General features: G+C 46.5%; 1 protein-coding gene across 1 annotated transcript in view; it reads right to left on the bottom strand.

The window, feature by feature from the left end:
- The window catches only part of LOC128684698 (solute carrier family 23 member 1-like), a 66,033-nt gene that overhangs the window by 32,240 nt on the left and 9,590 nt on the right, over positions 1 to 24,203 (bottom strand). The window lies entirely within an intron of this gene.

The following is a 24,203-nucleotide window of genomic DNA, read 5'->3' as shown; positions in this document are numbered from 1 at the left end:
TACTAGCATGACTGGTGCTGGTACTGAAGCTACTAGCATGACTGGTCCTGATACTGAAGCTACTAGCATGACTGGTGCTGGTACTGAAGCTACTAGCATGACTGGTGGTGGTACTGAAGCTTCTAGCATGAGTGGTGCTGGTACTGAAGCTACTAGCATGACTGGTGCTGGTACTGAGGCTACTAGCATGACTGATGCTGGTACTGAAGCTACTAGCATGACTGGTGCTGGTACTGAAGCTACTAGCGTGACTGGTGGTGGAACTGAAGCTTCTAGCATGACTGGTGCTGGTACTGAAGGTACTAGCATGACTGGTGCTGGTACTGAAGCTACTAGCATGACTGGTGCTGGTACTGAAGCTACTAGCATGACTGGTGCTGGTACTGAAGCTACTAGCATGACTGATGCTGGTACTGAAGCTACTAGCATGACTGGTGCTGGTACTGAAGTTTCTAGCATGACTGGTGCTGGTACTGAAGCTACTAGCATGACTGGTGGTGGTACTGAAGCTACTAGCATGACTGGTGCTGGTACTGAGGCTACTAGCATGACTGGTGCTGGTACTGAAGCTACTAGCATGACTGGTGCTGGTACTGAAGCTACTAGCATGAGTGGTGGTGGTACTGAAGCTACTAGCATGACAGGTGCTGGTACTGAAGCTACTAGCATGACAGGTGCTGGTACTGAAGCTACTAGCATGACTGGTGCTGATACTGAAGCTACTAGCATGACTGGTGCTCGTACTGAAGCTACTAGCATGACTGGTGCTGATACTGAAGCTACTAGCATGACTGGTGGTGGTATTGAAGCTACTAGCATGACAGGTGCTGGTACTGAAGCTACTAGCATGACTGGTGGTGGTACTGAAGCTACTAGCATGACAGGTGCTGGTACTGAAGCTACTAGCATGACTGGTGGTGGTACTAAAGCTACTAGCATGACAGGTGCTGGTACTGAAGCTACTAGCATGACTGGTGGTGGTATTGAAGCTACTAGCATGACAGGTGCTGGTACTGAAGCTACTAGCATGACTGGTGGTGGTATTGAAGCTACTAGCATGACAGGTGCTGGTACTGAAGCTACTAGCATGACTGGTGGTGGTACTGAAGCTACTAGCATGACAGGTGCTGGTACTGAAGCTACTAGCATGACTGGTGCTGGTACTGAAGCTACTAGCATGACTGGTGCTGGTACTGAAGCTACTAGCATGACTGGTGGTGGTACTGAAGCTACTAGCATGGCTGGTGGTGGTACTGAAGCTACTAGCATGACAGGTGCTGGTACTGAAGCTACTAGCATGACTGGTGGTGGTACTGAAGCTACTAGCATGACAGGTGCTGGTACTGAAGCTACTAGCATGACTGGTGGTGGTACTGAAGCTACTAGCATGACAGGTGCTGGTACTGAAGCTACTAGCATGACTGGTGCTGATACTGAAGCTACTAGCATGACTGATGCTGGTACTGAAGCTACTAGCATGACTGGTGGTGATACTGAAGCTACTAGCATGACAGGTGCTGGTACTGAAGCTACTAGCATGACTGGTGGTGGTACTGAAGCTACTAGGATGACAGGTGCTGGTACTGAAGCTACTAGCATGACTGGTGCTGGTACTGAAGCTACTAGCATGACTGGTGCTGGTACTGAAGCTACTAGCATGACTAGTGCTGGTACTGAAGCTACTAGCATGACAGGTGCTGGTGCTGAAGCTACTAGCATGACTGGTGCTGATACTGAAGCTACTAGCATGACAAGTGCTGGTACTGAAGCTACTAGCATGACAGGTGCTGGTGCTGAAGCTACTAGCATGACTGGTGGTGGTACTGAAGCTACTAGCATGACTGGTGCTGGTACTGAAGCTACTAGCATGACTGATGCTGGTACTGAAGCTACTAGCATGACAAGTGCTGGTACTGAAGCTACTAGCATGACAGGTGCTGGTGCTGAAGCTACTAGCATGACTGGTGGTGGTACTGAAGCTACTAGCATGACTGGTGCTGGTACTGAAGCTACTAGCATGACTGGTGGTGGTACTGAAGCTACTAGCATGACTGATGCTGGTACTGAAGCTACTAGCATGACTGGTGGTGATACTGAAGCTACTAGCATGACAGGTGCTGGTACTGAAGCTACTAGCATGACTGGTGGTGGTTCTGAAGCTACTAGCATGACAGGTGCTGGTACTGAAGCTACTAGCATGACTGGTGCTGGTACTGAAGCTACTAGCATGACTGGTGCTGGTACTGAAGCTACTAGCATGACTAGTGCTGGTACTGAAGCTACTAGCATGACAGGTGCTGGTGCTGAAGCTACTAGCATGACTGGTGCTGATACTGAAGCTACTAGCATGACAAGTGCTGGTACTGAAGCTACTAGCATGGCAGGTGCTGGTGCTGAAGCTACTAGCATGACTTGTGGTGGTACTGAAGCTACTAGCATGACTGGTGCTGGTACTGAAGCTACTAGCATGACTGATGCTGGTACTGAAGCTAGTAGCATGACAAGTGCTGGTACTGAAGCTACTAGCATGACTGGTGGTGGTACTGAAGCTACTAGCATGACTGATGCTGGTACTGAAGCTACTAGCATGACTGGTGGTGGTACTGAAGCTACTAGCATGACTGGTGCTGGTACTGAAGCTACTAGCATGACTGCTGCTGGTACTGAAGCTACTAGCATGACTGGTGCTGGTACTGAAGCTACTAGCATGACTGGTGGTGGTACTGTAGCTTCTAGCATGACTGGTGCTGGTACTGAAGCTACTAGCATGACTGATGCTGGTACTGAAGCTACTAGCATGACTGGTGCTGGTACTGAAGCTACTAGCATGACTGGTGCTGGTACTGAAGCTACTAGCATGACTGATGCTGGTACTGAAGCTTCTAGCATGACTGGTGCTGGTACTGAAGCTACTAGCATGACTTGTGCTGGTACTGAAGCTACTAGCATGACTGGTGCTGGTACTGAAGCTTCTAGCATGACTGGTGGTGGTACTGAAGCTACTAGCATGACTGGTGGTGGTACTGAAGCTACTAGCATGACAGGTGCTGGTACTGAAGCTACTAGCATGACTGGTGCTGGTACTGAAGCTACTAGCATGACTGGTACTGGTACTGAAGCTACTAGCATGACAGGTGCTGGTACTGAAGCTACTAGCATGACAGGTGGTGGTACTGAAGCTACTAGCATGACAGGTACTGGTACTGAAGCTACTAGCATGACTGGTGGTGGTACTGAAGCTACTAGCATGACAGGTGCTGGTACTGAAACTACTAACATGACAGGTGGTGATACTGAAGCTACTAGTATGACAGGTACTGGTACTGAAGCTTCTAGCATGACTGGTGGTGGTACTGAAGCTACTAGCATGACAGGTGGTGGTACTGAAGCTACTAGCATGACAGGTGCTGGTACTGAAGCTACTAGCATGACTGGTGCTGGTACTGAAGCTACTAGCATGACTGGTACTGGTACTGAAGCTACTAGCATGACAGGTGCTGGTACTGAAGCTACTAGCATGACAGGTGCTGGTACTGAAGCTACTAGCATGACAGGTACTGGTACTGAAGCTACTAGCATGACTGGTGGTGGTACTGAAGCTACTAGCATGACAGGTGCTGGTACTGAAGCTACTAGCATGACAGGTGGTGGTACTGAAGCTACTAGCATGACAGGTACTGGTACTGAAGCTACTAGCATGACTGGTGGTGGTACTGAAGCTACTAGCATGACAGGTGGTGGTACTGAAGCTACTAGCATGACTGGTACTGGTACTGAAGCTACTAGCATGACAGGTGCTGGTACTGAAGCTACTAGCATGACAGGTGGTGGTACTGAAGCTACTAGCATGACAGGTACTGGTACTGAAGCTACTAGCATGACTGGTGGTGGTACTGAAGCTACTAGCATGACAGGTGCTGGTACTGAAGCTACTAACATGACAGGTGGTGGTACTGAAGCTACTAGTATGACAGGTACTGGTACTGAAGCTTCTAGCATGACTGGTGGTGGTACTGAAGCTACTAGCATGACAGGTGGTGGTACTGAAGCTACTAGCATGACAGGTGCTGGTACTGAAGCTACTAGCATGACTGGTGCTGGTACTGAAGCTACTAGCATGACTGGTACTGGTACTGAAGCTACTAGCATGACAGGTGCTGGTACTGAAGCTACTAGCATGACAGGTGCTGGTACTGAAGCTACTAGCATGACAGGTACTGGTACTGAAGCTACTAGCATGACTGGTGGTGGTACTGAAGCTACTAGCATGACAGGTGCTGGTACTGAAGCTACTAGCATGACAGGTGGTGGTACTGAAGCTACTAGCATGACAGGTACTGGTACTGAAGCTACTAGCATGACTGGTGGTGGTACTGAAGCTACTAGCATGACAGGTGGTGGTACTGAAGCTACTAGCATGACAGGTACTGGTACTGAAGCTACTAGCATGACTGGTGGTGGTACTGAAGCTACTAGCATGACAGGTGGTGGTACTGAAGCTACTAGCATGACAGGTACTGGTACTGAAGCTACTAGCATGACTGGTGGTGGTACTGAAGCTACTAGCATGACAGGTACTGGTACTGAGGGAAGTGAACAAGTAGAAGGAAACACTCGTAGAACTGGTGGTGGGAACACTACAGTATAAGATGACCAGGAGTAACGTTACTACCACAGAGTACTCAGGCCTGGTCATGGACCGAGCCTCGGGGGCTTTGACCCCCGCAAACACACTCCAGGTAGTGTACAGGCTGGAGTAGGCGGAGCCACGTTGTTGTTTTTAGTTTAATATGTTTATTATGCATCCCATACCCATCCAGTGGGTGGTAGTCAAAGGATTACAGAGGTACATAATGGGCCCAGGGACTGGGCTCCAAATTTTTGATAGCTGAACAAGGTACAAAGGTAATGAACTCCAGGTAGATCTGGAGACGCGAGAAGACGTAGTCGTGGGGTTACAAGTGAGTGGTCACCACTATATCGAGGTCAACACTATATGGAGGTCAGAAATCAGTGAAATCATCGGTCGATAAGAGTCGAGAGGCGGGGTCCAGGAGCCATAATGATTCATTGTCATGAGTGTGAGGGTGGAATAGGGGATATGGGTGGGGGAGGGGTGTTGTGGGTGGGCAAGGTGTGGTGTGGCACTCTCATGCAGGATGACAGTCATTGCCCATGCTTAGTCATGGCTGTACACAGATGTACATAACTATACATAGTTCTGTGAGGGGTTACGCTCTGATTCTTCCAATGTTATCTCTTTTGTCAAGAAGTTCTGCGACACTTTTGAGCTGTCCATGTCCGTCCTTTTTATCATCTGAGAGTAGTCCTCAGTCATCATCTGAGAGTAGTCCCCAGTTATCATCTGAGAGTAGTCCCCAGTTATCATCTGAGAGTAGTCCCCAGTTATCATCTGAGAGTAGTCCCCAGTTATCATCTGAGAGTAGTCCCCAGTTATCATCTGAGAGTAGTCCCCAGTTATCATCTGAGAGTAGTCCCCAGTTATCATCTGAGAGTAGTCCCCAGTTATCATCTGAGAGTAGTCCCCAGTTATCATCTGAGAGTAGTCCCCAGTTATCATCTGAGAGTAGTCCTCAGTTATCATCTGAGAGTAGTCCCCAGTTATCATCTGAGAGTAGTCCTCAGTCATCATCTGAGAGTAGTCCTCAGTTATCATCTGAGAGTAGTCCTCAGTCATCATCTGAGAGTAGTCCTCAGTCATCATCTGAGAGTAGTCCTCAGTCATCATCTGAGAGTAGTCCTCAGTCATCATCTGAGAGTAGTCCTCAGTCATCATCTGAGAGTAGTCCTCAGTCATCATCTGAGAGTAGTCCTCAGTCATCATCTGAGAGTAGTCCTCAGTTATCATCTGAGAGTAGTCCTCAGTTATCATCTGAGAGTAGTCCTCAGTCATCATCTGAGAGTAGTCCTCAGTTATCATCTGAGAGTAGTCCTCAGTTATCATCTGAGAGTAGTCCTCAGTCATCATCTGAGAGTAGTCCTCAGTCATCATCTGAGAGTAGTCCTCAGTCATCATCTGAGAGTAGTCCTCAGTCATCATCTGAGAGTAGTCCTCAGTCATCATCTGAGAGTAGTCCTCAGTTATCATCTGAGAGTAGTCCTCAGTCATCATCTGAGAGTAGTCCTCAGTCATCATCTGAGAGTAGTCCTCAGTCATCATCTGAGAGTAGTCCTCAGTTATCATCTGAGAGTAGTCCTCAGTCATCATCTGAGAGTAGTCCTCAGTCATCATCTGAGAGTAGTCCTCAGTCATCATCTGAGAGTAGTCCTCAGTCATCATCTGAGAGTAGTCCTCAGTTATCATCTGAGAGTAGTCCTCAGTCATCATCTGAGAGTAGTCCTCAGTTATCATCTGAGAGTAGTCCTCAGTCATCATCTGAGAGTAGTCCTCAGTCATCATCTGAGAGTAGTCCTCAGTTATCATCTGAAAGTAGTCAGTCCCTGCTACTTACAAACGTCAAATATAGGTCAGATAGATACAGATCACTTTCTAGTTGTAGCTACACTGAGAGTAAAAGGTAGATGGGATACAAGGAGAATAGAAGCATCAGGGAAGAGAGAGGTGAAGGTTTATAAACTAAAAGAGGAGGCAGTTAGGGTAAGATATAAACAGCTATTGGAGGATAGATGGGCTAATGAGAGCATAGGCAATGGGGTCGAAGAGGTATGGGGTAGGTTTAAAAATGTAGTGTTAGAGTGTTCAGCAGAAGTTTGTGGTTACAGGAAAGTGGGTGCAGGAGGGAAGAGGAGCGATTGGTGGAATGATGATGTAAAGAGAGTAGTAAGGGAGAAAAAGTTAGCATATGAGAAGTTTTTACAAAGTAGAAGTGATGCAAGGAGGGAAGAGTATATGGAGAAAAAGAGAGAAGTTAAGAGAGTGGTGAAGCAATGTAAAAAGAGAGCAAATGAGAGAGTGGGTGAGATGTTATCAACAAATTTTGTTGAAAATAAGAAAAAGTTTTGGAGTGAGATTAACAAGTTAAGAAAGCCTAGAGAACAAATGGATTTGTCAGTTAAAAATAGGAGAGGAGAGTTATTAAATGGAGAGGTAGAGGTATTGGGAAGATGGAAGGAATATTTTGAGGAATTGTTAAATGTTGATGAAGATAGGGAAGCTGTGATTTCGTGTATAGGGCAAGGAGGAATAACATCTTGTAGGAGTGAGGAAGAGCCAGTTGTGAGTGTGGGGGAAGTTCGTGAGGCAGTAGGTAAAATGAAAGGGGGTAAGGCAGCCGGGATTGATGGGATAAAGATAGAAATGTTAAAAGCAGGTGGGGATATAGTTTTGGAGTGGTTGGTGCAATTATTTAATAAATGTATGGAAGAGGGTAAGGTACCTAGGGATTGGCAGAGAGCATGCATAGTTCCTTTGTATAAAGGCAAAGGGGATAAAAGAGAGTGCAAAAATTATAGGGGGATAAGTCTGTTGAGTGTACCTGGTAAAGTGTATGGTAGAGTTATAATTGAAAGAATTAAGAGTAAGACGGAGAATAGGATAGCAGATGAACAAGGAGGCTTTAGGAAAGGTAGGGGGTGTGTGGACCAGGTGTTTACAGTGAAACATATAAGTGAACAGTATTTAGATAAGGCTAAAGAGGTCTTTGTGGCATTTATGGATTTGGAAAAGGCGTATGACAGGGTGGATAGGGGGGCAATGTGGCAGATGTTGCAAGTGTATGGTGTAGGAGGTAGGTTACTGAAAGCAGTGAAGAGTTTTTACGAGGATAGTGAGGCTCAAGTTAGAGTATGTAGGAAAGAGGGAAATTTTTTCCCAGTAAAAGTAGGCCTTAGACAAGGATGTGTGATGTCACCGTGGTTGTTTAATATATTTATAGATGGGGTTGTAAGAGAAGTAAATGCGAGGGTCTTGGCAAGAGGCGTGGAGTTAAAAGATAAAGAATCACACACAAAGTGGGAGTTGTCACAGCTGCTCTTTGCCGATGACACTGTGCTCTTGGGAGATTCTGAAGAGAAGTTGCAGAGATTGGTGGATGAATTTGGTAGGGTGTGCAAAAGAAGAAAATTAAAGGTGAATACAGGAAAGAGTAAGGTTATGAGGATAACAAAAAGATTAGGTGATGAAAGATTGAATATCAGATTGGAGGGAGAGAGTATGGAGGAGGTGAACGTATTCAGATATTTGGGAGTGGACGTGTCAGCGGATGGGTCTATGAAAGATGAGGTGAATCATAGAATTGATGAGGGAAAAAGAGTGAGTGGTGCACTTAGGAGTCTGTGGAGACAAAGAACTTTGTCCTTGGAGGCAAAGAGGGGAATGTATGAGAGTATAGTTTTACCAACGCTCTTATATGGGTGTGAAGCGTGGGTGATGAATGTTGCAGCGAGGAGAAGGCTGGAGGCAGTGGAGATGTCATGTCTGAGGGCAATGTGTGGTGTGAATATAATGCAGAGAATTCGTAGTTTGGAAGTTAGGAGGAGGTGCGGGATTACCAAAACTGTTGTCCAGAGGGCTGAGGAAGGGTTGTTGAGGTGGTTCGGACATGTAGAGAGAATGGAGCGAAACAGAATGACTTCAAGAGTGTATCAGTCTGTAGTGGAAGGAAGGCGGGGTAGGGGTCGGCCTAGGAAGGGTTGGAGGGAGGGGGTAAAGGAGGTTTTGTGTGCGAGGGGCTTGGACTTCCAGCAGGCATGCGTGAGCGTGTTTGATAGGAGTGAATGGAGACAAATGGTTTTTAATACTTGACGTGCTGTTGGAGTGTGAGCAAAGTAACATTTATGAAGGGATTCAGGGAAACCGGCAGGCCGGACTTGAGTCCTTGAGATGGGAAGTACAGTGCCTGCACTCTGAAGGAGGGGTGTTAATGTTGCAGTTTAAAAACTGTAGTGTAAAGCACCCTTCTGGCAAGACAGTGATGGAGTGAATGATGGTGAAAGTTTTTCTTTTTCGGGCCACCCTGCCTTGGTGGGAATCGGCCGGTGTGATAATAAAAAAAAAAAAAAATAAGATACAACTGTTAGTGGTTCTTACATAACATGAGTCAGTAGGGTTATCAAAGCTTATTCCCGAGTATCATTAAAAATGGGTTGGGTAAATATTTTTGTTAGTGGGTTTGGGTCTGAGAAGGACCTGCCTGGTATGGGCCAGTAGGCCTGTTGCACTGTTCCACCTTTCTTCTGTTTTTACCTATCATCTCCTGGTCTCAGTAAGGATTAAGGTTCACTCTTTCACAGCTCCAGGTCTCTCCTCTTCGCTGGTCGCTACTAGGTTCACTCTCTCCCTGCTCCATGAGCTTTATCATACCTCTCCTTAAAGCTATGTATGGATCCCGCCTCCACTACATCACTACCCAGACTATTCCACTTCTTGACTACTCTGTGACTGAAGAAATACTTCCTAACATCCCTGTGACTCATCTGAGTCTTCAACTTCCAACCGTGACCCCTTGTTGCTGTGTCCCATCTCTGGAACATTTTGTCTCTGTCCACCTTGTCGATTCCTCTCAGTATTTTATATGTCGTTATCATATACCCCCTATCTCTTCTGTCTTCCAGTGTCGTCAGGTCGATTTCCCTTAACCTCTCCTCGTAGGACATACCCCTTAGCTCCGGGACTAGTCTTGTTGCAAACCTTTTGCACTTTCTCTAGTTTCTTTACATGCTTGGCTAGGTAAGGCTTCCAAACTGGCGCTGCATACTCCAATATGGGCCTAACGTACACAGTGTACAGGGTCCTAAATGACTCCTTATTAAGATGCCGGAATGCTGTTCTTAGGTTTGCTAGGCGCCCATATGCTGCAGCAGTTATTTGGTTGATGTGTGCCTCAGGAGATGTGTCTGGTGTTATACACACCCCAAGATCCTTTTCCTTGAGTGAGGTTTGTAGGCTCTGCCCCCCTAGATTGTACTCCGTCTGTGGTCTTCTTTGATCTTCCCCAATCTTCATGATTTTGCACTTGGTGGGGTTGAACTCCAGGAGCCAGTTTCTGGACCAGGCCTGCAGCCTGTCCAGATCCTTTTGTAGTTCTGCCTGGTCCTCGTCCGACTGAATTCTTCTCATCAACTTCACATCATCTGCAAATAGGGACACTTCGGAGTCTATTCCTTCCGTCATATCGTCCACAAACTACCAGAAACAGCACCGGTCCTTGGACTGACCCCTGTGGAACCACGCTCGTCACAGGCGCCCACTCTGACATCTCGCCACGTACCATGACTCGCTGTTGTCTTCCTGACAGGTATTCCCTGAGCCATTGTAGTGTGTGTGTGTGCGTACGCAAGCACATAACGTTCATCTTACAGTGATTGTTTTGCCAGATGCGTGTTGGTATCAGAGTTCAAACTTGTAACATCCTCACCCACCCTTCAGGGCACCTCCAGGACTTGAGTCCGGCCAACCAAGATAAAATCGTAAATTAAATGATTCTAAATAAATAAGCGTAAAGAAGTAATGGGGGACTTGAACCTTGGTCAAACTTCTAATAGATGAAGGGAGGGAGGTTAGGGGGGGGGGGAGATAGATGGTGAGTAGAGTCCTCATTAGAAGGGAAGATCATCTACTGAGGTCACAGAGAAAGTACCTCTGCTCGGGGCTTCAGATCGCCTCAGTTTATTATGGTAACTAATTCAACCTTCTTTTAATAAATATTAAAAAAATTAGCGCATGTCAACTAACTCACCTCACCGGAATAATATTAGGACAGAAGTAAATAATGAAAATGATTGTTATAGGAATGCAGTTAGAAGCCTGAGTAGATCTATAACCCACTATGATAACATGAACGTAGATAAGTATGTTTATGGAGCAACTTGCAATGTGAACACTGATGTTGTAGTGGCCAGGCTTAGGCTTGGTTACAAGTACTTCTGGCAGTGTGATGTTGTAGTGGCCAGGCTTAGGCTTGGTTGCAAGTACTTCTGGCAGTGTGATGTTGTAGTGGCCAGGCTTAGGCTTGGTTACAAGTACTTCTGGCAGTGTGATGTTGTAGTGGCCAGGCTTAGGCTTGGTTACAAGTACTTCTGGCAGTGTGATGTTGTAGTGGCCAGGCTTAGGCTTGGTTACAAGTACTTCTGGCAGTGTGATGTAGTAGTGGCCAGGCTTAGGCTTGGTTATAAGTACTTCTGGCAGTGTGATGTTGTAGTGGCCAGGCTTAGGCTTGGTTACAAGTACTTCTGGCAGTGTGATGTTGTAGTGGCCAGGCTTAGGCTTGGTTACAAGTGCTTCTGGCAGTGTGATGTTGTAGTGGCCAGGCTTAGGCTTGGTTACAAGTACTTCCGGCAGTGTGATGTTCTTCTTCTTCTTCTGTTGGGTCTCAGGGCCACTGACAGCATACGCCGTGTCGAGCCCGGCCGTCCAGTGCTAGGAGAGGGGACCTCAATCAAAGCGGAAAAATGTTTTGACTAGTAACTGCGTATTATATGTCCTTGATACACCCTGAAGCCAGCAGGAAGGAGCAGGTACAGGCCAATATCTCCCGACGGTCCAGAGGGCAAAACTCTTCCCCGTTGAGAAGGAGAGGTAGAGTAAAAGTGTGTACCCCAAGTGTGCGCAAGGATGCACGGAGAGTAGTCCGTGCAGAGTGGTAACGTGGGCACCACAACAGGAAGTGTTCCACCGTCTCAGGCTGTGATGGACACCATGGGCAGTATGGAGAGTCTGTCATCCGAAGGCGGTACAGATGAGCCATCAGTCGCGAGTGCCCAACTCGAAGGTGAGTCAGTGCAACATCCACCGAGTGGTTGGAATGGCGAGCCCAAGGGCAGGGGCCATTAAAAGATCGGACAGAGCCCAATGCCGAAGAAGAGAGGGAGTGTGCCAGGCCCTCCTGCCACTGATGGTAGATTCCCTTCCAAACAGCCCTTGTGAAATCACTGTGGTCCAGGGCAAGAGGGGTAATAAGAGGAAGTGTGTGCGCGAGGGAGGCCGCTCGACCCGCCACTTCATTGCCCTGGATTCCTACATGGGCGGATACCCACTGAAGGGAGATGCTTCAACCTGGGCTTTGCAAGAAGTGCAGAAGGAGAGATTGCGTCCGACAAACGAGGACACATAGTGACTGTGGACGGGCAGAGCACAAAAGTGCCAGGGAGGATTGGGAATCAGAGAAGAGAACCAATGGCTGTGGGGGAATGTGATCTAGGACAAAAGCCAGAGCCTGGTGAATGGCGAAGAGCTCCCCTGCCAGTGCAGACTGAGCAGGGTCTAACCGCCAGGTTTGACACAAGGAGAGATTAGCTAAGAAGGCCGCAGAGGATGTGGAAGGGGGAGAGGTCCATGCTGAGCCGTCCGTGTAGATGGAGAATGAAGATCCATACGTAACAGAGCGAAACTCTTCAAAGAGAAATGCAATTAACTGAAGGGGTTCCCTGTTCCTGTAATGCTAATCCAGGTGAATGTACAGCGTCAGCCAGGGAGGGACCGGAAAGTGGAGAGGCAGGAGGGAGTCATCACAAGTGCAGGAAGTGTAAGGCAGGTCAGGGAATGCTGGGCCCTGGAGTTTACCTGGAGTTTACCTGGAGAGAGTTCCGGGGGTCAACGCCCCAGCGGCCTGGTCTGTGACCAGGCCTCCTGGTGGATCAGAGCCTGATCAACCAGGCTGTTACTGCTGGCTGCACGCAATCCAACGTACGAGCCACAGCCCGGCTGGTCAGGTACCGACTTTAGGTGCTTGTCCAGTGCCAGCTTGAAGACTGCCAGGGGTCTATTGGTAATCCCCCTTATGTATGCTGGGAGGCAGTTGAACAGTCTCGGGCCCCTGACACTTATTGTATTGTCTCTTAACGTGCTAGTGACACCCCTGATTTTCATTGGGGGGATGTTGCATCGTCTGCCAAGTCTTTTGCTTTCGTTGTGAGTGATTTTCGTGTGCAAGTTCGGTACTAGTCCCTCTAGGATTTTCCAGGTGTATATAATCATGTATCTCTCCCGCCTGCATTCCAGGGAATACAGGTTCAGGAACTTTAAGTGCTCCCAGTAATTGAGGTGTTTTATCTCCGTTATGCGCGCCGTGAAGGTTCTCTGTACATTTTCTAGGTCAGCAATTTCACCTGCCTTGAAAGGTGCTGTTAGTGTGCAGCAATATTCCAGCCTAGATAGAACAAGCGACCTGAAGAGTGTCATCATGGGCTTGGCATCCCTAGTTTTGAAGGTTCTCATTATCCATCCTGTCATTTTTCTAGCAGCTGCAATTGATATAATGTTATGGTCCTTGAAGGTGAGATCCTGCGACATGATCACTCCCAGGTCTTTGACGTTTGTTTTTCTCTCTATTTTGTGGCCGGAATTTGTTTTGTACTCTGATGAAGTTTTGATTTCCTCGTGTCTACCATATCAGAGTAATTGAAATTTCTCATCGTTGAACTTCATATTGTTTTCTGCAGCCCATTGAAAGATTTGGTTGATGTCCGCCTGAAGCCTTGCAGTGTCTGCAATGGAAGACACTGTCATGCAGATTCGGGTGTCATCTGCAAAGGAAGACAAGGTGCTGTGGCTGACATCCTTGTCTATGTCAGATATGAGGATGAGAAACAAGATGGGAGCGAGTACTGTGCCTTGTGGAACAGAGCTTTTCACCGTAGCCGCCTCGGACCTTACTCTGTTGACTACTACTCTTTGTGTTCTGTTTGTGAGGAAATTATAGATCCATCTACCAACTTTTCTTGTTATTCCTTTAGCACGCATTTTGTGCGCTATTACGCCATGGTCGCACTTGTCGAAGGCTTTTGCAAAGTCTGTATATATTACATCTGCATTCTTTTTGTCTTCTAGTGCATCTAGGACCTTGTCGTAGTGATCCAATAGTTGAGACAGACAGGAGCGACCTGTTCTAAACCCATGTTGCCCTGGGTTATGTAACTGATGGGTTTCTAGATGGGTGGTGATCTTGCTTATTAGGACCCTTTCAAAGATTTTTATGATATGGGATGTTAGTGCTATCTGTCTGTAGTTCTTGCTATTGCTTTACTGCCCCCTTTGTGGAGTGGGGCTATGTCTTTTGTTTTTAGTAGCTGTGGGACGACCTCCGTGTCCATGCTCCCTCTCCATAGGATGGTAAAAGCCACAAAGGAAGGCTGAATCAAATGTGGGGGAACAGAGGCTGTCTCCCACATCTGTGGAGAGAGGCGGCAGGGGTGAGTACAAGGCAGAGAGGCCATATGATGGAGTCGTAAGCAGTTTCTTGCTGTTCTCACTGACGAGAGAGGGACTATCCCCGACTCTGCCTCCAAGGCTGCAATGGGGGTGGAGGGGAATGCCCCCAGCATACTATGGATGGCTGAATTCTGGAGAATGTCTAAGCGATGAAGAAAGGAGGAGGAGGCTGAGCCATACACCTCACTCGCATAAGTGAGCTTGCTGTGAACCATAGCTGCATAGAACCTAAAGAGAAGGTCTCGATCTGCCCCCCACTTGGTGCCAGAGGTCCGGCACATAAGTGCAGTGCGACGTGCACACGAGAGGTGGAGGGCCACTATGTGTTTCTTCCACGTCAAGAATGGTGCATCTAAGGTGACTCCCAACCAACGATGAGAGGAGACCAAAGGGACTGGCGTCTGATTCAGTGAGACTGATGGAAGAGTGAGGAGTCAGCGTCTAGTTAGACAGAATGAACGTGAGCCCACCTCAAGCATGGTCCCTAGAAGAGATGCAACAGCCTCGTCCAGCAAGGAGTCCTGAGGCAGGCTATAATCAGAGAGGACCTGGTTATAGTTTGTCCAACCAGCCTGGGTGGTTTTCCACCATGAACGAACTGCCGTCACTGGCACTGCTAAGGCTCCATTTGTAGAAGTAAGGACTGGAAGATGATCACTCCCCGTGAAGGGACCTACAGTAACAGCAGCTGTAGTAAAATACCCACACCCAAGAACGAGGTCCAGGGTAGAAACTCGCCCGGTATAAGGATCCACTCTAGTCTCCAAACCTGGTGGTGTGAGCAACGAAAGGTGAGATGCAAGGAGGGTTTGGAAGAGGGCCCTACTTGTGGGATTCACTGATCCCAAAGAAATGGATGGCTTCCAAAACTGGTGCCTAGCATTAAAGTCCCCTATCGCGAGTGTAGAACCACGGAGTTGCCCAAAGTAATAGGTAAATTCACTTTGTGTAACCGACCTGCCCGGATTATAGATCAGGAGTATGTTGCATCACTGAGTGCCCAAGGCAACTCTCACAGCCAGAGTTTCCAACACTCCACTCTCATAGGCTTGGATAGAGAGGGTCGTACTCTGGAGCCGGTTGCATATAAGAAGAGCTAGGCCACCACCACTCCCTGTGAGGCGATCCCTACGGTAAACAGTAAAACCAGGCACCCGAAGAGAATGTCGATGATGTAACACCATGTCTCAGAGAGACCCACCACCAGTAGCTGTACCTCAGCCAGATACTTCTGAAGGTCTGGAAGCTTCTCCAGTACGGAATGTGTGTTCCAAAGAAGAGAAACAGAGGAGTGAGAATGATTCAAGTGCGTGAACAAAGTAGCCCAATAAGGCGAGGGAGAACCGAAAGACATGCAGTCACAAGAGGCACCCCGGAGGTAGCGATGTAGCATCTCCTCCACCAAAAGGAGAACAGGATGAAGGAATAAAGCCCAAACAGGCGAAAGTGAAAAGGTGGGACCTTCAGACACGAAGGGTCCTGGAATAGGGACAGGCCGAGGCTGGGGTTGAGGAGAATTTGGGGGGGGGGGTCGGCTGCCAGACGGGAGGCTCCGGGTTGGGTAAGATGTCCACCGGAACTGGGTGGGGCACCGAGCATCGAATCGATTTGGAAACTGCACCACCTGGACGGGAGGGTGTGCGTTGTGAACGAGGTGGGGTAAGATAAGATAAGATTTCGTTCGGATTTTTAACCCCGGAGGGTTAGCCACCCAGGATAACCCAAGAAAGTCAGTGCGTCATCGAGGATTGTCTAACTTATTTCCATTGGGGTCCTCAACCTTGTTCCCCAGGATGCGACCCACACCAGTCGACTAACACCCAGGTACCTATTTGCTGCTAGGTGAACAGGGCAACAGGTGTAAGGGAACGTGTCGAAATGTTTCCACCCGCCGGGAATCGAACCCGGGCCCTCCGTGTGTGAAGCGGGAGCTTTAGCCACCAGGCCACCGGGCCATGGGCATGAGCAATGACTTCCGCAATGGAAGCCCGGTCCAAGGACACCCTGAGTTGATGTTGCCCCGAGGTTGGCGAATCCTCTAAAGCAGTGGTTCCCAAACTTTTTCAGCTTGTTACCCAATTTAACATGCCACATAAAGCATGTTACCCCTTTCACAAAATGTTGTTATTATTGATATATATGGCTAAACGTGAACGTATACAGCCTCGCATACTCTGCTAATCCTAGCAAAACCATTGAAAACGTAGAACCACACATACATTATATATAAAATTAATAATGGCTACAAATTCACAGTAACAGTGGGTAAATACTAACTATATACTGCACAGGGCAGTACACATACATACCAGCTTATGTCTACCTCGGCTGATGCTCACAGATAAACTGACAGTGTGAAATAGAGGCAGCCTCAGGAAGTGAGTGACGTGTACTGGACAGGTCGATCTGGGCTACTGAGTGACTTTTGTCCTGAAGCATACTTGTCAAAATACTTTTGGGTTTCCACACACTTAGCTATATATTTCTTCTTTTCTAATACTGTATATTAGTTTTTGATGTTTATTGTTATTTGGTTTAACTTTATTACTTACTTATAATAGGTTTACTTTACAACTTTATATACTAAGACAAAGTTAACAATAATCCTCATACCGGGTACCGCATTGTTTTCTTGATTTTCAGAATTCTTAACTTTTTTTCTGTCACCCCTCCATTACCCCCCAAAAATGGTTAAATTACCCCCAGGGGGTAATTTACCCCCAGTTTGGGAACCACTGCTCTAAAGGGAGAGAGAGGTCCGCAAGAGCCCCATACCGATTTGTAACAGGGACATTAGCCCTCACAACTGCGGAGTACAGGTGCCCTGGCCGTGTTAGTGTTGGGGAGACACCCTTCTGGCAGTGTGATGTTGTAGTGGCCAGGCTTAGGCTTGGTTACAAGTGCTCTGGCAGTGTGATGTTGTAGTGGCCAGGCTTAAGCTTGGTTACAAGTACTTCTGGCAGTGTGATGTTGTAGTGGCCAGGCTTAGGCTTGGTTATAAGTACTTCTGGCAGTGTGATGTTGTAGTGGCCAGGCTTAGGCTTGGTTATAAGTACTTCTGGCAGTGTGATGTTGTAGTGGCCAGGCTTAGGCTTGGTTACAAGTGCTCTGGCAGTGTGATGTTGTAGTGGCCAGGCTTAAGCTTGGTTACAAGTACTTCTGGCAGTGTGATGTTGTAGTGGCCAGGCTTAGGCTTGGTTATAAGTACTTCTGGCAGTGTGATGTTGTAGTGGCCAGGCTTAGGCTTGGTTATAAGTACTTCTGGCAGTGTGATGTTGTAGTGGCCAGGCTTAGGCTTGGTTATAAGTACTTCTGGCAGTGTGATGTTGTAGTGGCCAGGCTTAGGCTTGGTTACAAGTGCTCTGGCAGTGTGATGTTGTAGTGGCCAGGCTTAAGCTTGGTTACAAGTACTTCTGGCAGTGTGATGTTGTAGTCGCCAGGCTTAGGCTTGGTTATAAGTACTTCTGGCAGTGTGATGTTGTAGTGGCCAGGCTTAGGCTTGGTTATAAGTACTTCTGGCAGTGAGATGTTGTAGTGGCCAGGCTTAGGCTTGGTTATAAGTACTTCTGGCAGTTTGGGGAGATACACAGATGATGATCAAACTAAATGCAGATTATGTGATCAGGTATATGGTCACTGTCTTGAACACTATGTGCTTAATTGTCCACTTATTGAGGAATACAGAGACAGACGGTATAATAACCTATGTGACATGTCAAGATATCTTATTAATGAAAATAAGATACCAGACGTACTAAGCAAATTTCTTAAATTTGCTTGTAACAGATAAGTGAACTATAGATATGTAGATATAAATCTATATGTATTCATGTTAAACCCTTGGGGCCTAGTTCCTGGGCTTTTTGTGTATCCATATGCTCTTGCGCTACCGTCCACAGGATGGATATGAGGTGGAAATAAATGGTATAAAATACCGACACAATGGAAATATAAACACATAGGCAGTATATTGTGATCCTTTACTGACAACGTTTCGCCCACACAGTGGGCTTTTTCAAGTCACAAACAGGTGGAAGGTACGTGAATATTTATTGTCAGGTTCAGAATGCTGAGGTCAGGTGGAGAATGCTGCATCTGATGATGTACCGAGTGGGGTTATAAAGTCTAAAATCTTGGGTAGCTTGGAAGGCAGATTGGATAAGTTTGTGAGCAGACCTTCTGCAGTGTTCTTCCATTCCTATGTTCTTATGTGGGATAGCTGTCCCACTATAAATACTCACGTACCTTCCACCCCAGGTAGATCTGTTTGTGACTTGAAAAAGCCCACTGTGTGGGCGAAACGTTGTCAATAAAGGATCACATTATACTGCATATGTGTTTATATTTCCATGGATATGACGTGCACAATGAAGTAGCCACTTGGGTGGCAAAATCTAAATCTCTCAACTGACTCACCTCAGCTAACTCACCTCAACTAACTCACCTCAACTAACTCACCTCAACTAACTCACCTCAACTAACTCACCTCAACTAACTCACCTCAGCTAACTCACCTCAACTAACTCACCTCAACTAACTCACCTCAACTAACTCACCTCAGCTAACTCACCTCAACTAACTCACCTCAACTAACTCACCTCAGCTAACTCACCTCAACTAACTCACCTCAACTAACTCACCTCAACTAACTCACCTCAACTAACTCACCTCAACTAACTCACCTCAACTAACTCACCTCAGCTAACTCACCTCAACTAACTCACCTCAACTAACTCACCTCAACTAACTCACCTCAGCTAACTCACCTCAACTAACTCACCTCAACTAACTCACCTCAGCTAACTCACCTCAACTAACTCACCTCAACTAACTCACCTCAACTAACTCACCTCAGCTAACTCACCTCAACTAACTCACCTCAGCTAACTCACCTCAACTAACTCACCTCAACTAACTCACCTCAACTAACTCACCTCAGCTAACTCACCTCAGCTAACTCACCTCAGCTAACTCACCTCAGCTAACTCACCTCAACTAACTCACCTCAACTAACTCACCTCAGCTAACTCACCTCAGCTAAGTCACCTCAACTAACTCACCTCAACTAACTCAACTCAACTAACTCACCTCAGCTAACTCACCTCAACTAACTCACCTCAACTAACTCACCTCAACTAACTCACCTCAACTAACTCACCTCAGCTAACTCACCTCAGCTGTCACCTCAACTAACTCACCTCAACTAACTCACCTCAACTAACTCACCTCAGCTAACTCACCTCAGCTAAGTCACCTCAACTAACTCACCTCAACTAACTCACCTCAGCTAACTCACCTCAGCTAAGTCACCTCAGCTAAGTCACCTCAACTAACTCACCTCAACTAACTCACCTCAGCTAACTCACCTCGGCTAACTCACCTCGGCTAACTCACCTCAACTAACTCACCTCAGCTAACTTACCTCAGCTAACTCACCTCAACTAACTCACCTCAACAAACTCGCCTCAGCTAATTCACCTCAGCTAACTCACCTCAACTAACCTCAGCTAACTCACCTCAGCTAACTCACCTCAACTAACTCACCTCAGCTAACTCACCTCAGCTAACTCACCTCAACTAACTCACCTCAGCTAACTCACCTCAGCTAACTCACCTCAGCTAACTCACCTTAGCTAACTCACCTCAACTGACTCACCTCAACTAACTCACCTCAGCTAACTCACCTCAACTAACTCACCTCAGCTAACTCACCTCAGCTAACTCACCTCAGCTAACTCACCTCAGCTAACTCACCTCAGCTAACTCACCTCAGCTAACTCACCTCAACTAACTCACCTCAGCTAACTCGCCTCAGCTAACTCACCTCAACAAACTCACCTCAGCTAACTCACCTCAGCTAACTCACCTCAACTAACTCACCTCAGCTAACTCACCTCAGCTAACTCACCTCAGCTAACTCACCTCAACTAACTCACCTCAACTAACTCACCTCAACTAACTCACCTCAGCTAACTCACTCAGCTAACTCACCTCAGCTAACTCACCTCAACTAACTCCCCTCAGCTAACTCACCTCAGCTAACTCACCTCAGCTAACTCACCTCAGCTAACTCACCTCAGCTAACTCACCTCAACTAACTCACCTCAACTAACTCACCTCAGCTAACTCACCTCAGCTAACTCACCTCAACTAACTCACCTCAGCTATCTCACCTCAGCTAAGTCACCTCAACTAACTCACCTCAACTAACTCACCTCAACTAACTCACCTCAGCTAACTCACCTCAGCTAAGTCACCTCAACTAGCTCACCTCAACTAACTCACCTCAGCTAACTCACCTCAGCTAACTTACCTCAGCTAAGTCACCTCAAATAACTCACCTCAACTAACTCACCTCAGCTAACTCACCTCGGCTAACTCACCTCGGCTAACTCACCTCAACTAACTCACCTCAGCTAACTCACCTCAGCTAACTCACCTCAACTAACTCACCTCAACAAACTCACCTCAGCTAATTCACCTCAGCTAACTCACCTCAACTAACCTCAGCTAACTCACCTCAGCTAACTCACCTCAACTAACTCACCTCAGCTAACTCACCTCAACTAACTCACCTCAACTAACTCACCTCAACTAACTCACCTCAGCTAACTCACCTCAACTAACTCACCTCAGCTAACTCACCTCAACTAACTCACATCAACTAACTCACCTCAACTAACTCACCTCAGCTAACTCACCTCAGCTAACTCACCTCAGCTAACTCACCTCAGCTAACTCACCTCAACTAACTCACCTCAACTAACTCACCTCAGCTAACTCACCTCAGCTAAGTCACCTCAACTAACTCACCTCAACTAACTCAACTCAACTAACTCACCTCAGCTAACTCACCTCAACTAACTCACCTCAACTAACTCACCTCAACTAACTCACCTCAACTAACTCACCTCAGCTAACTCACCTCAGCTGTCACCTCAACTAACTCACCTCAACTAACTCACCTCAACTAACTCACCTCAGCTAACTCACCTCAGCTAAGTCACCTCAACTAACTCACCTCAACTAACTCACCTCAGCTAACTCACCTCAGCTAAGTCACCTCAGCTAAGTCACCTCAACTAACTCACCTCAACTAACTCACCTCAGCTAACTCACCTCGGCTAACTCACCTCGGCTAACTCACCTCAACTAACTCACCTCAGCTAACTTACCTCAGCTAACTCACCTCAACTAACTCACCTCAACAAACTCGCCTCAGCTAATTCACCTCAGCTAACTCACCTCAACTAACCTCAGCTAACTCACCTCAGCTAACTCACCTCAACTAACTCACCTCAGCTAACTCACCTCAGCTAACTCACCTCAACTAACTCACCTCAGCTAACTCACCTCAGCTAACTCACCTCAGCTAACTCACCTTAGCTAACTCACCTCAACTGACTCACCTCAACTAACTCACCTCAGCTAACTCACCTCAACTAACTCATCTCAGCTAACTCACCTCAGCTAACTCACCTCAGCTAACTCACCTCAGCTAACTCATCTCAGCTAACTCACCTCAACTAACTCACCTCAGCTAACTCACTCAGCTAACTCGCCTCAGCTAACTCACCTCAACAAACTCACCTCAGCTAACTCACCTCAGCTAACTCACCTCAACTAACTCACCTCAGCTAACTCACCTCAGCTAACTCACCTCAGCTAACTCACCTCAACTAACTCACCTCAACTAACTCACCTCAACTAACTCACCTCAGCTAACTCACTCAGCTAACTCACCTCAGCTAACTCACCTCAGCTAACTCACCTCAGCTAACTCACCTCAGCTAACTCACCTCAGCTAACTCACCTCAGCTAACTCACCTCAACTAACTCACCTCAACTAACTCACCTCAGCTAACTCACCTCAGCTTCTCAGTAGTAGTAACCAGTTACCAGTCTAGTAACCAGTTACCGTAACCGTCCGTTGATTCAACTCATATTGTGCTGAGCTGACACTATTTCAAAACACCCACTACGGGGTACTGGCCAGACGGCTAGTCAGTGTTACGAGTGGAAGCAAGGAGATAGGTACGTCTGGCGGGCATTCTCCACATAACAGCAATTATACGTATAACAGCCTACGTGAGTATTTCTACCCTAATCCACGTATCGAACTCCCACATGATAAATGGTGTACAGCGGTGTGGAGCGTGGATTTACGTTTTTAAGGGTAATTCAAGGCGTTTGAAGACTGTTGTGAGTGGCCGGCAGGGTCAAAGGTGAATGCCCTCCCCTCACACCCTCCAGCCAGCAGCTTATACCCTCACTCACTACCTACTGCCTGCAAGCCTGTTGCAGCCGTTTCAAGCTTCCTGGCTTAGTTCGTGTGCTAATTGCTTCAATCTCCGAGGGGTTGACCCGGATTTTGCAATTAAGCCAGTCAGTAAGCCAGACTGTGGAAGTGAACGCCAGTCAGCCTATGATCCAGCCTGTCTCCTGTCATCCAACTGCTCCTCCGTGCTTTGTGCATCGTTACACGTCTTCCAGTCATCCATTCTCGTGGGGTAAGCCAGTCAGCCAACCCAGCTTCTAACCCAGCTGAGAGAGAGAAGTAAGCCACGCAGTAAGAAGTAAGCCAAGTTCCTCTGAAGTATTGTGTATCTCGCTTTGTGCTTCCTGTTGGATGCTAAGAGTGGTTTTTACCATTCCTGTGGCATAGAGTGGGTTAAGACATCTTCGTGGGTGAGTGGGGTACGCGGCAGCCTCACCGTCCCCCCCCCACCACACTCTCCCACCACCCGGGGTGCGCGGCAGAAGCATCCACCCACCACCACCACCAGCCATCCACTCATCTACCTGTGGTTGTTTGCACCCTTGTACCGGGTCCTAGTACTGTTTTGGCTCACATAATTGGTCAAGAGATTGTAGCTGGTGCCAACGAGATAAAGCCAGTTATGTGAGTTCGTCTAGAACGCACATTTCTTCACGACAACAGTGAATGTAGGTGACGTCAGCCATCACCGCGCGGGACACCAGACACCCGCCCCCCCACCAGTACTCACCGTCCGTCTCCTACTCTCGACTTCAGTGATAATTTCTTGAGACATTTTTCTTGCATTTAAAGACATTTGCGTGTGTGAGACATTTATAGTAAATTGTTTGTGTACTCTAAACCTTGTGTTTTTCAGTGTAAACGCAGTATTTTCTTTGACTCAGTATTTTTAGAATATTTTTTCAGTGTTTTCACTTATCTTATATTATTCTGCTGTGTTTTTCTTTATGCTACTCCTGTCTGTAGTAAGTATTATTGTGTAGTGTACCAGTCAGTCACCTGTGTGAAGTGATTCAATTTTTTTTTATTGTATTCTTTCAGCGTTGTATTCTGCAGTGATATTTACCCCAGTATACCAAATTTTCCATTTATTTCTATGTGTGTCATTTTTTTTTCGTATGCCAACAGTGTCTTATTTCTCTAATTTTTTCGCAGACTGTGTACCATTATTTTTGCCAGCAAAATTTTTGTCGTATCAGTCACAGCAAGATTTTTGTTGTATCAGTCACGGCAGGATTTTGTTGTAAGAATATTAATTTAAGAAGTGTGCTCCGTCATTGTAAGTGTTATATTCCCTGTTTTGTACCTGTGTTTTAATTTTTTTCATATTTTTATATTCTTGAACAAATTCACTCTTGATGTAATTTCAATTACTTTTAACGTAAAGTGTTTTTCTTACTCTGTTTGAGTAAATTGTTTTGTCTAATTTACAATTAAGAGTTAAAGTGTTCAATCAGTTTATTTTTTTGATCTTCATAATTTTAATTCATTATTTTACCTGAGTTTTCCCAGTGACACTGTATTACTGCAGTGATTATTTCTATACTTTATTTTGTTGCACTTGTTCTGAAGTGAATTATTTTTGAACTTGTTCTGCAGTGAATTATTTTCTTTTATTGATATCTTGTGAATTATATTTTAGTTTTGTCTATGCATTCTTAGAAAATATTTAAAATTTCCCAGTTAACAATTTAATAATTTTATTTGACACTTTCACATTGATTTAAAAATTTAATTAATTAATTTCTTTATTAGCAAGAGTAAAGACAGCTCATTTTGAATTTAATTCAGTCTCCA

Source organism: Cherax quadricarinatus, chromosome 5 (genome assembly GCF_038502225.1).
Source record: "Cherax quadricarinatus isolate ZL_2023a chromosome 5, ASM3850222v1, whole genome shotgun sequence".
Classification (NCBI taxonomy): Eukaryota; Metazoa; Arthropoda; class Malacostraca; order Decapoda; family Parastacidae; genus Cherax; species Cherax quadricarinatus.
Note: the sequence above shows the minus strand (reverse complement) of the source record. Positions and strands in the feature narration are given on the sequence as shown.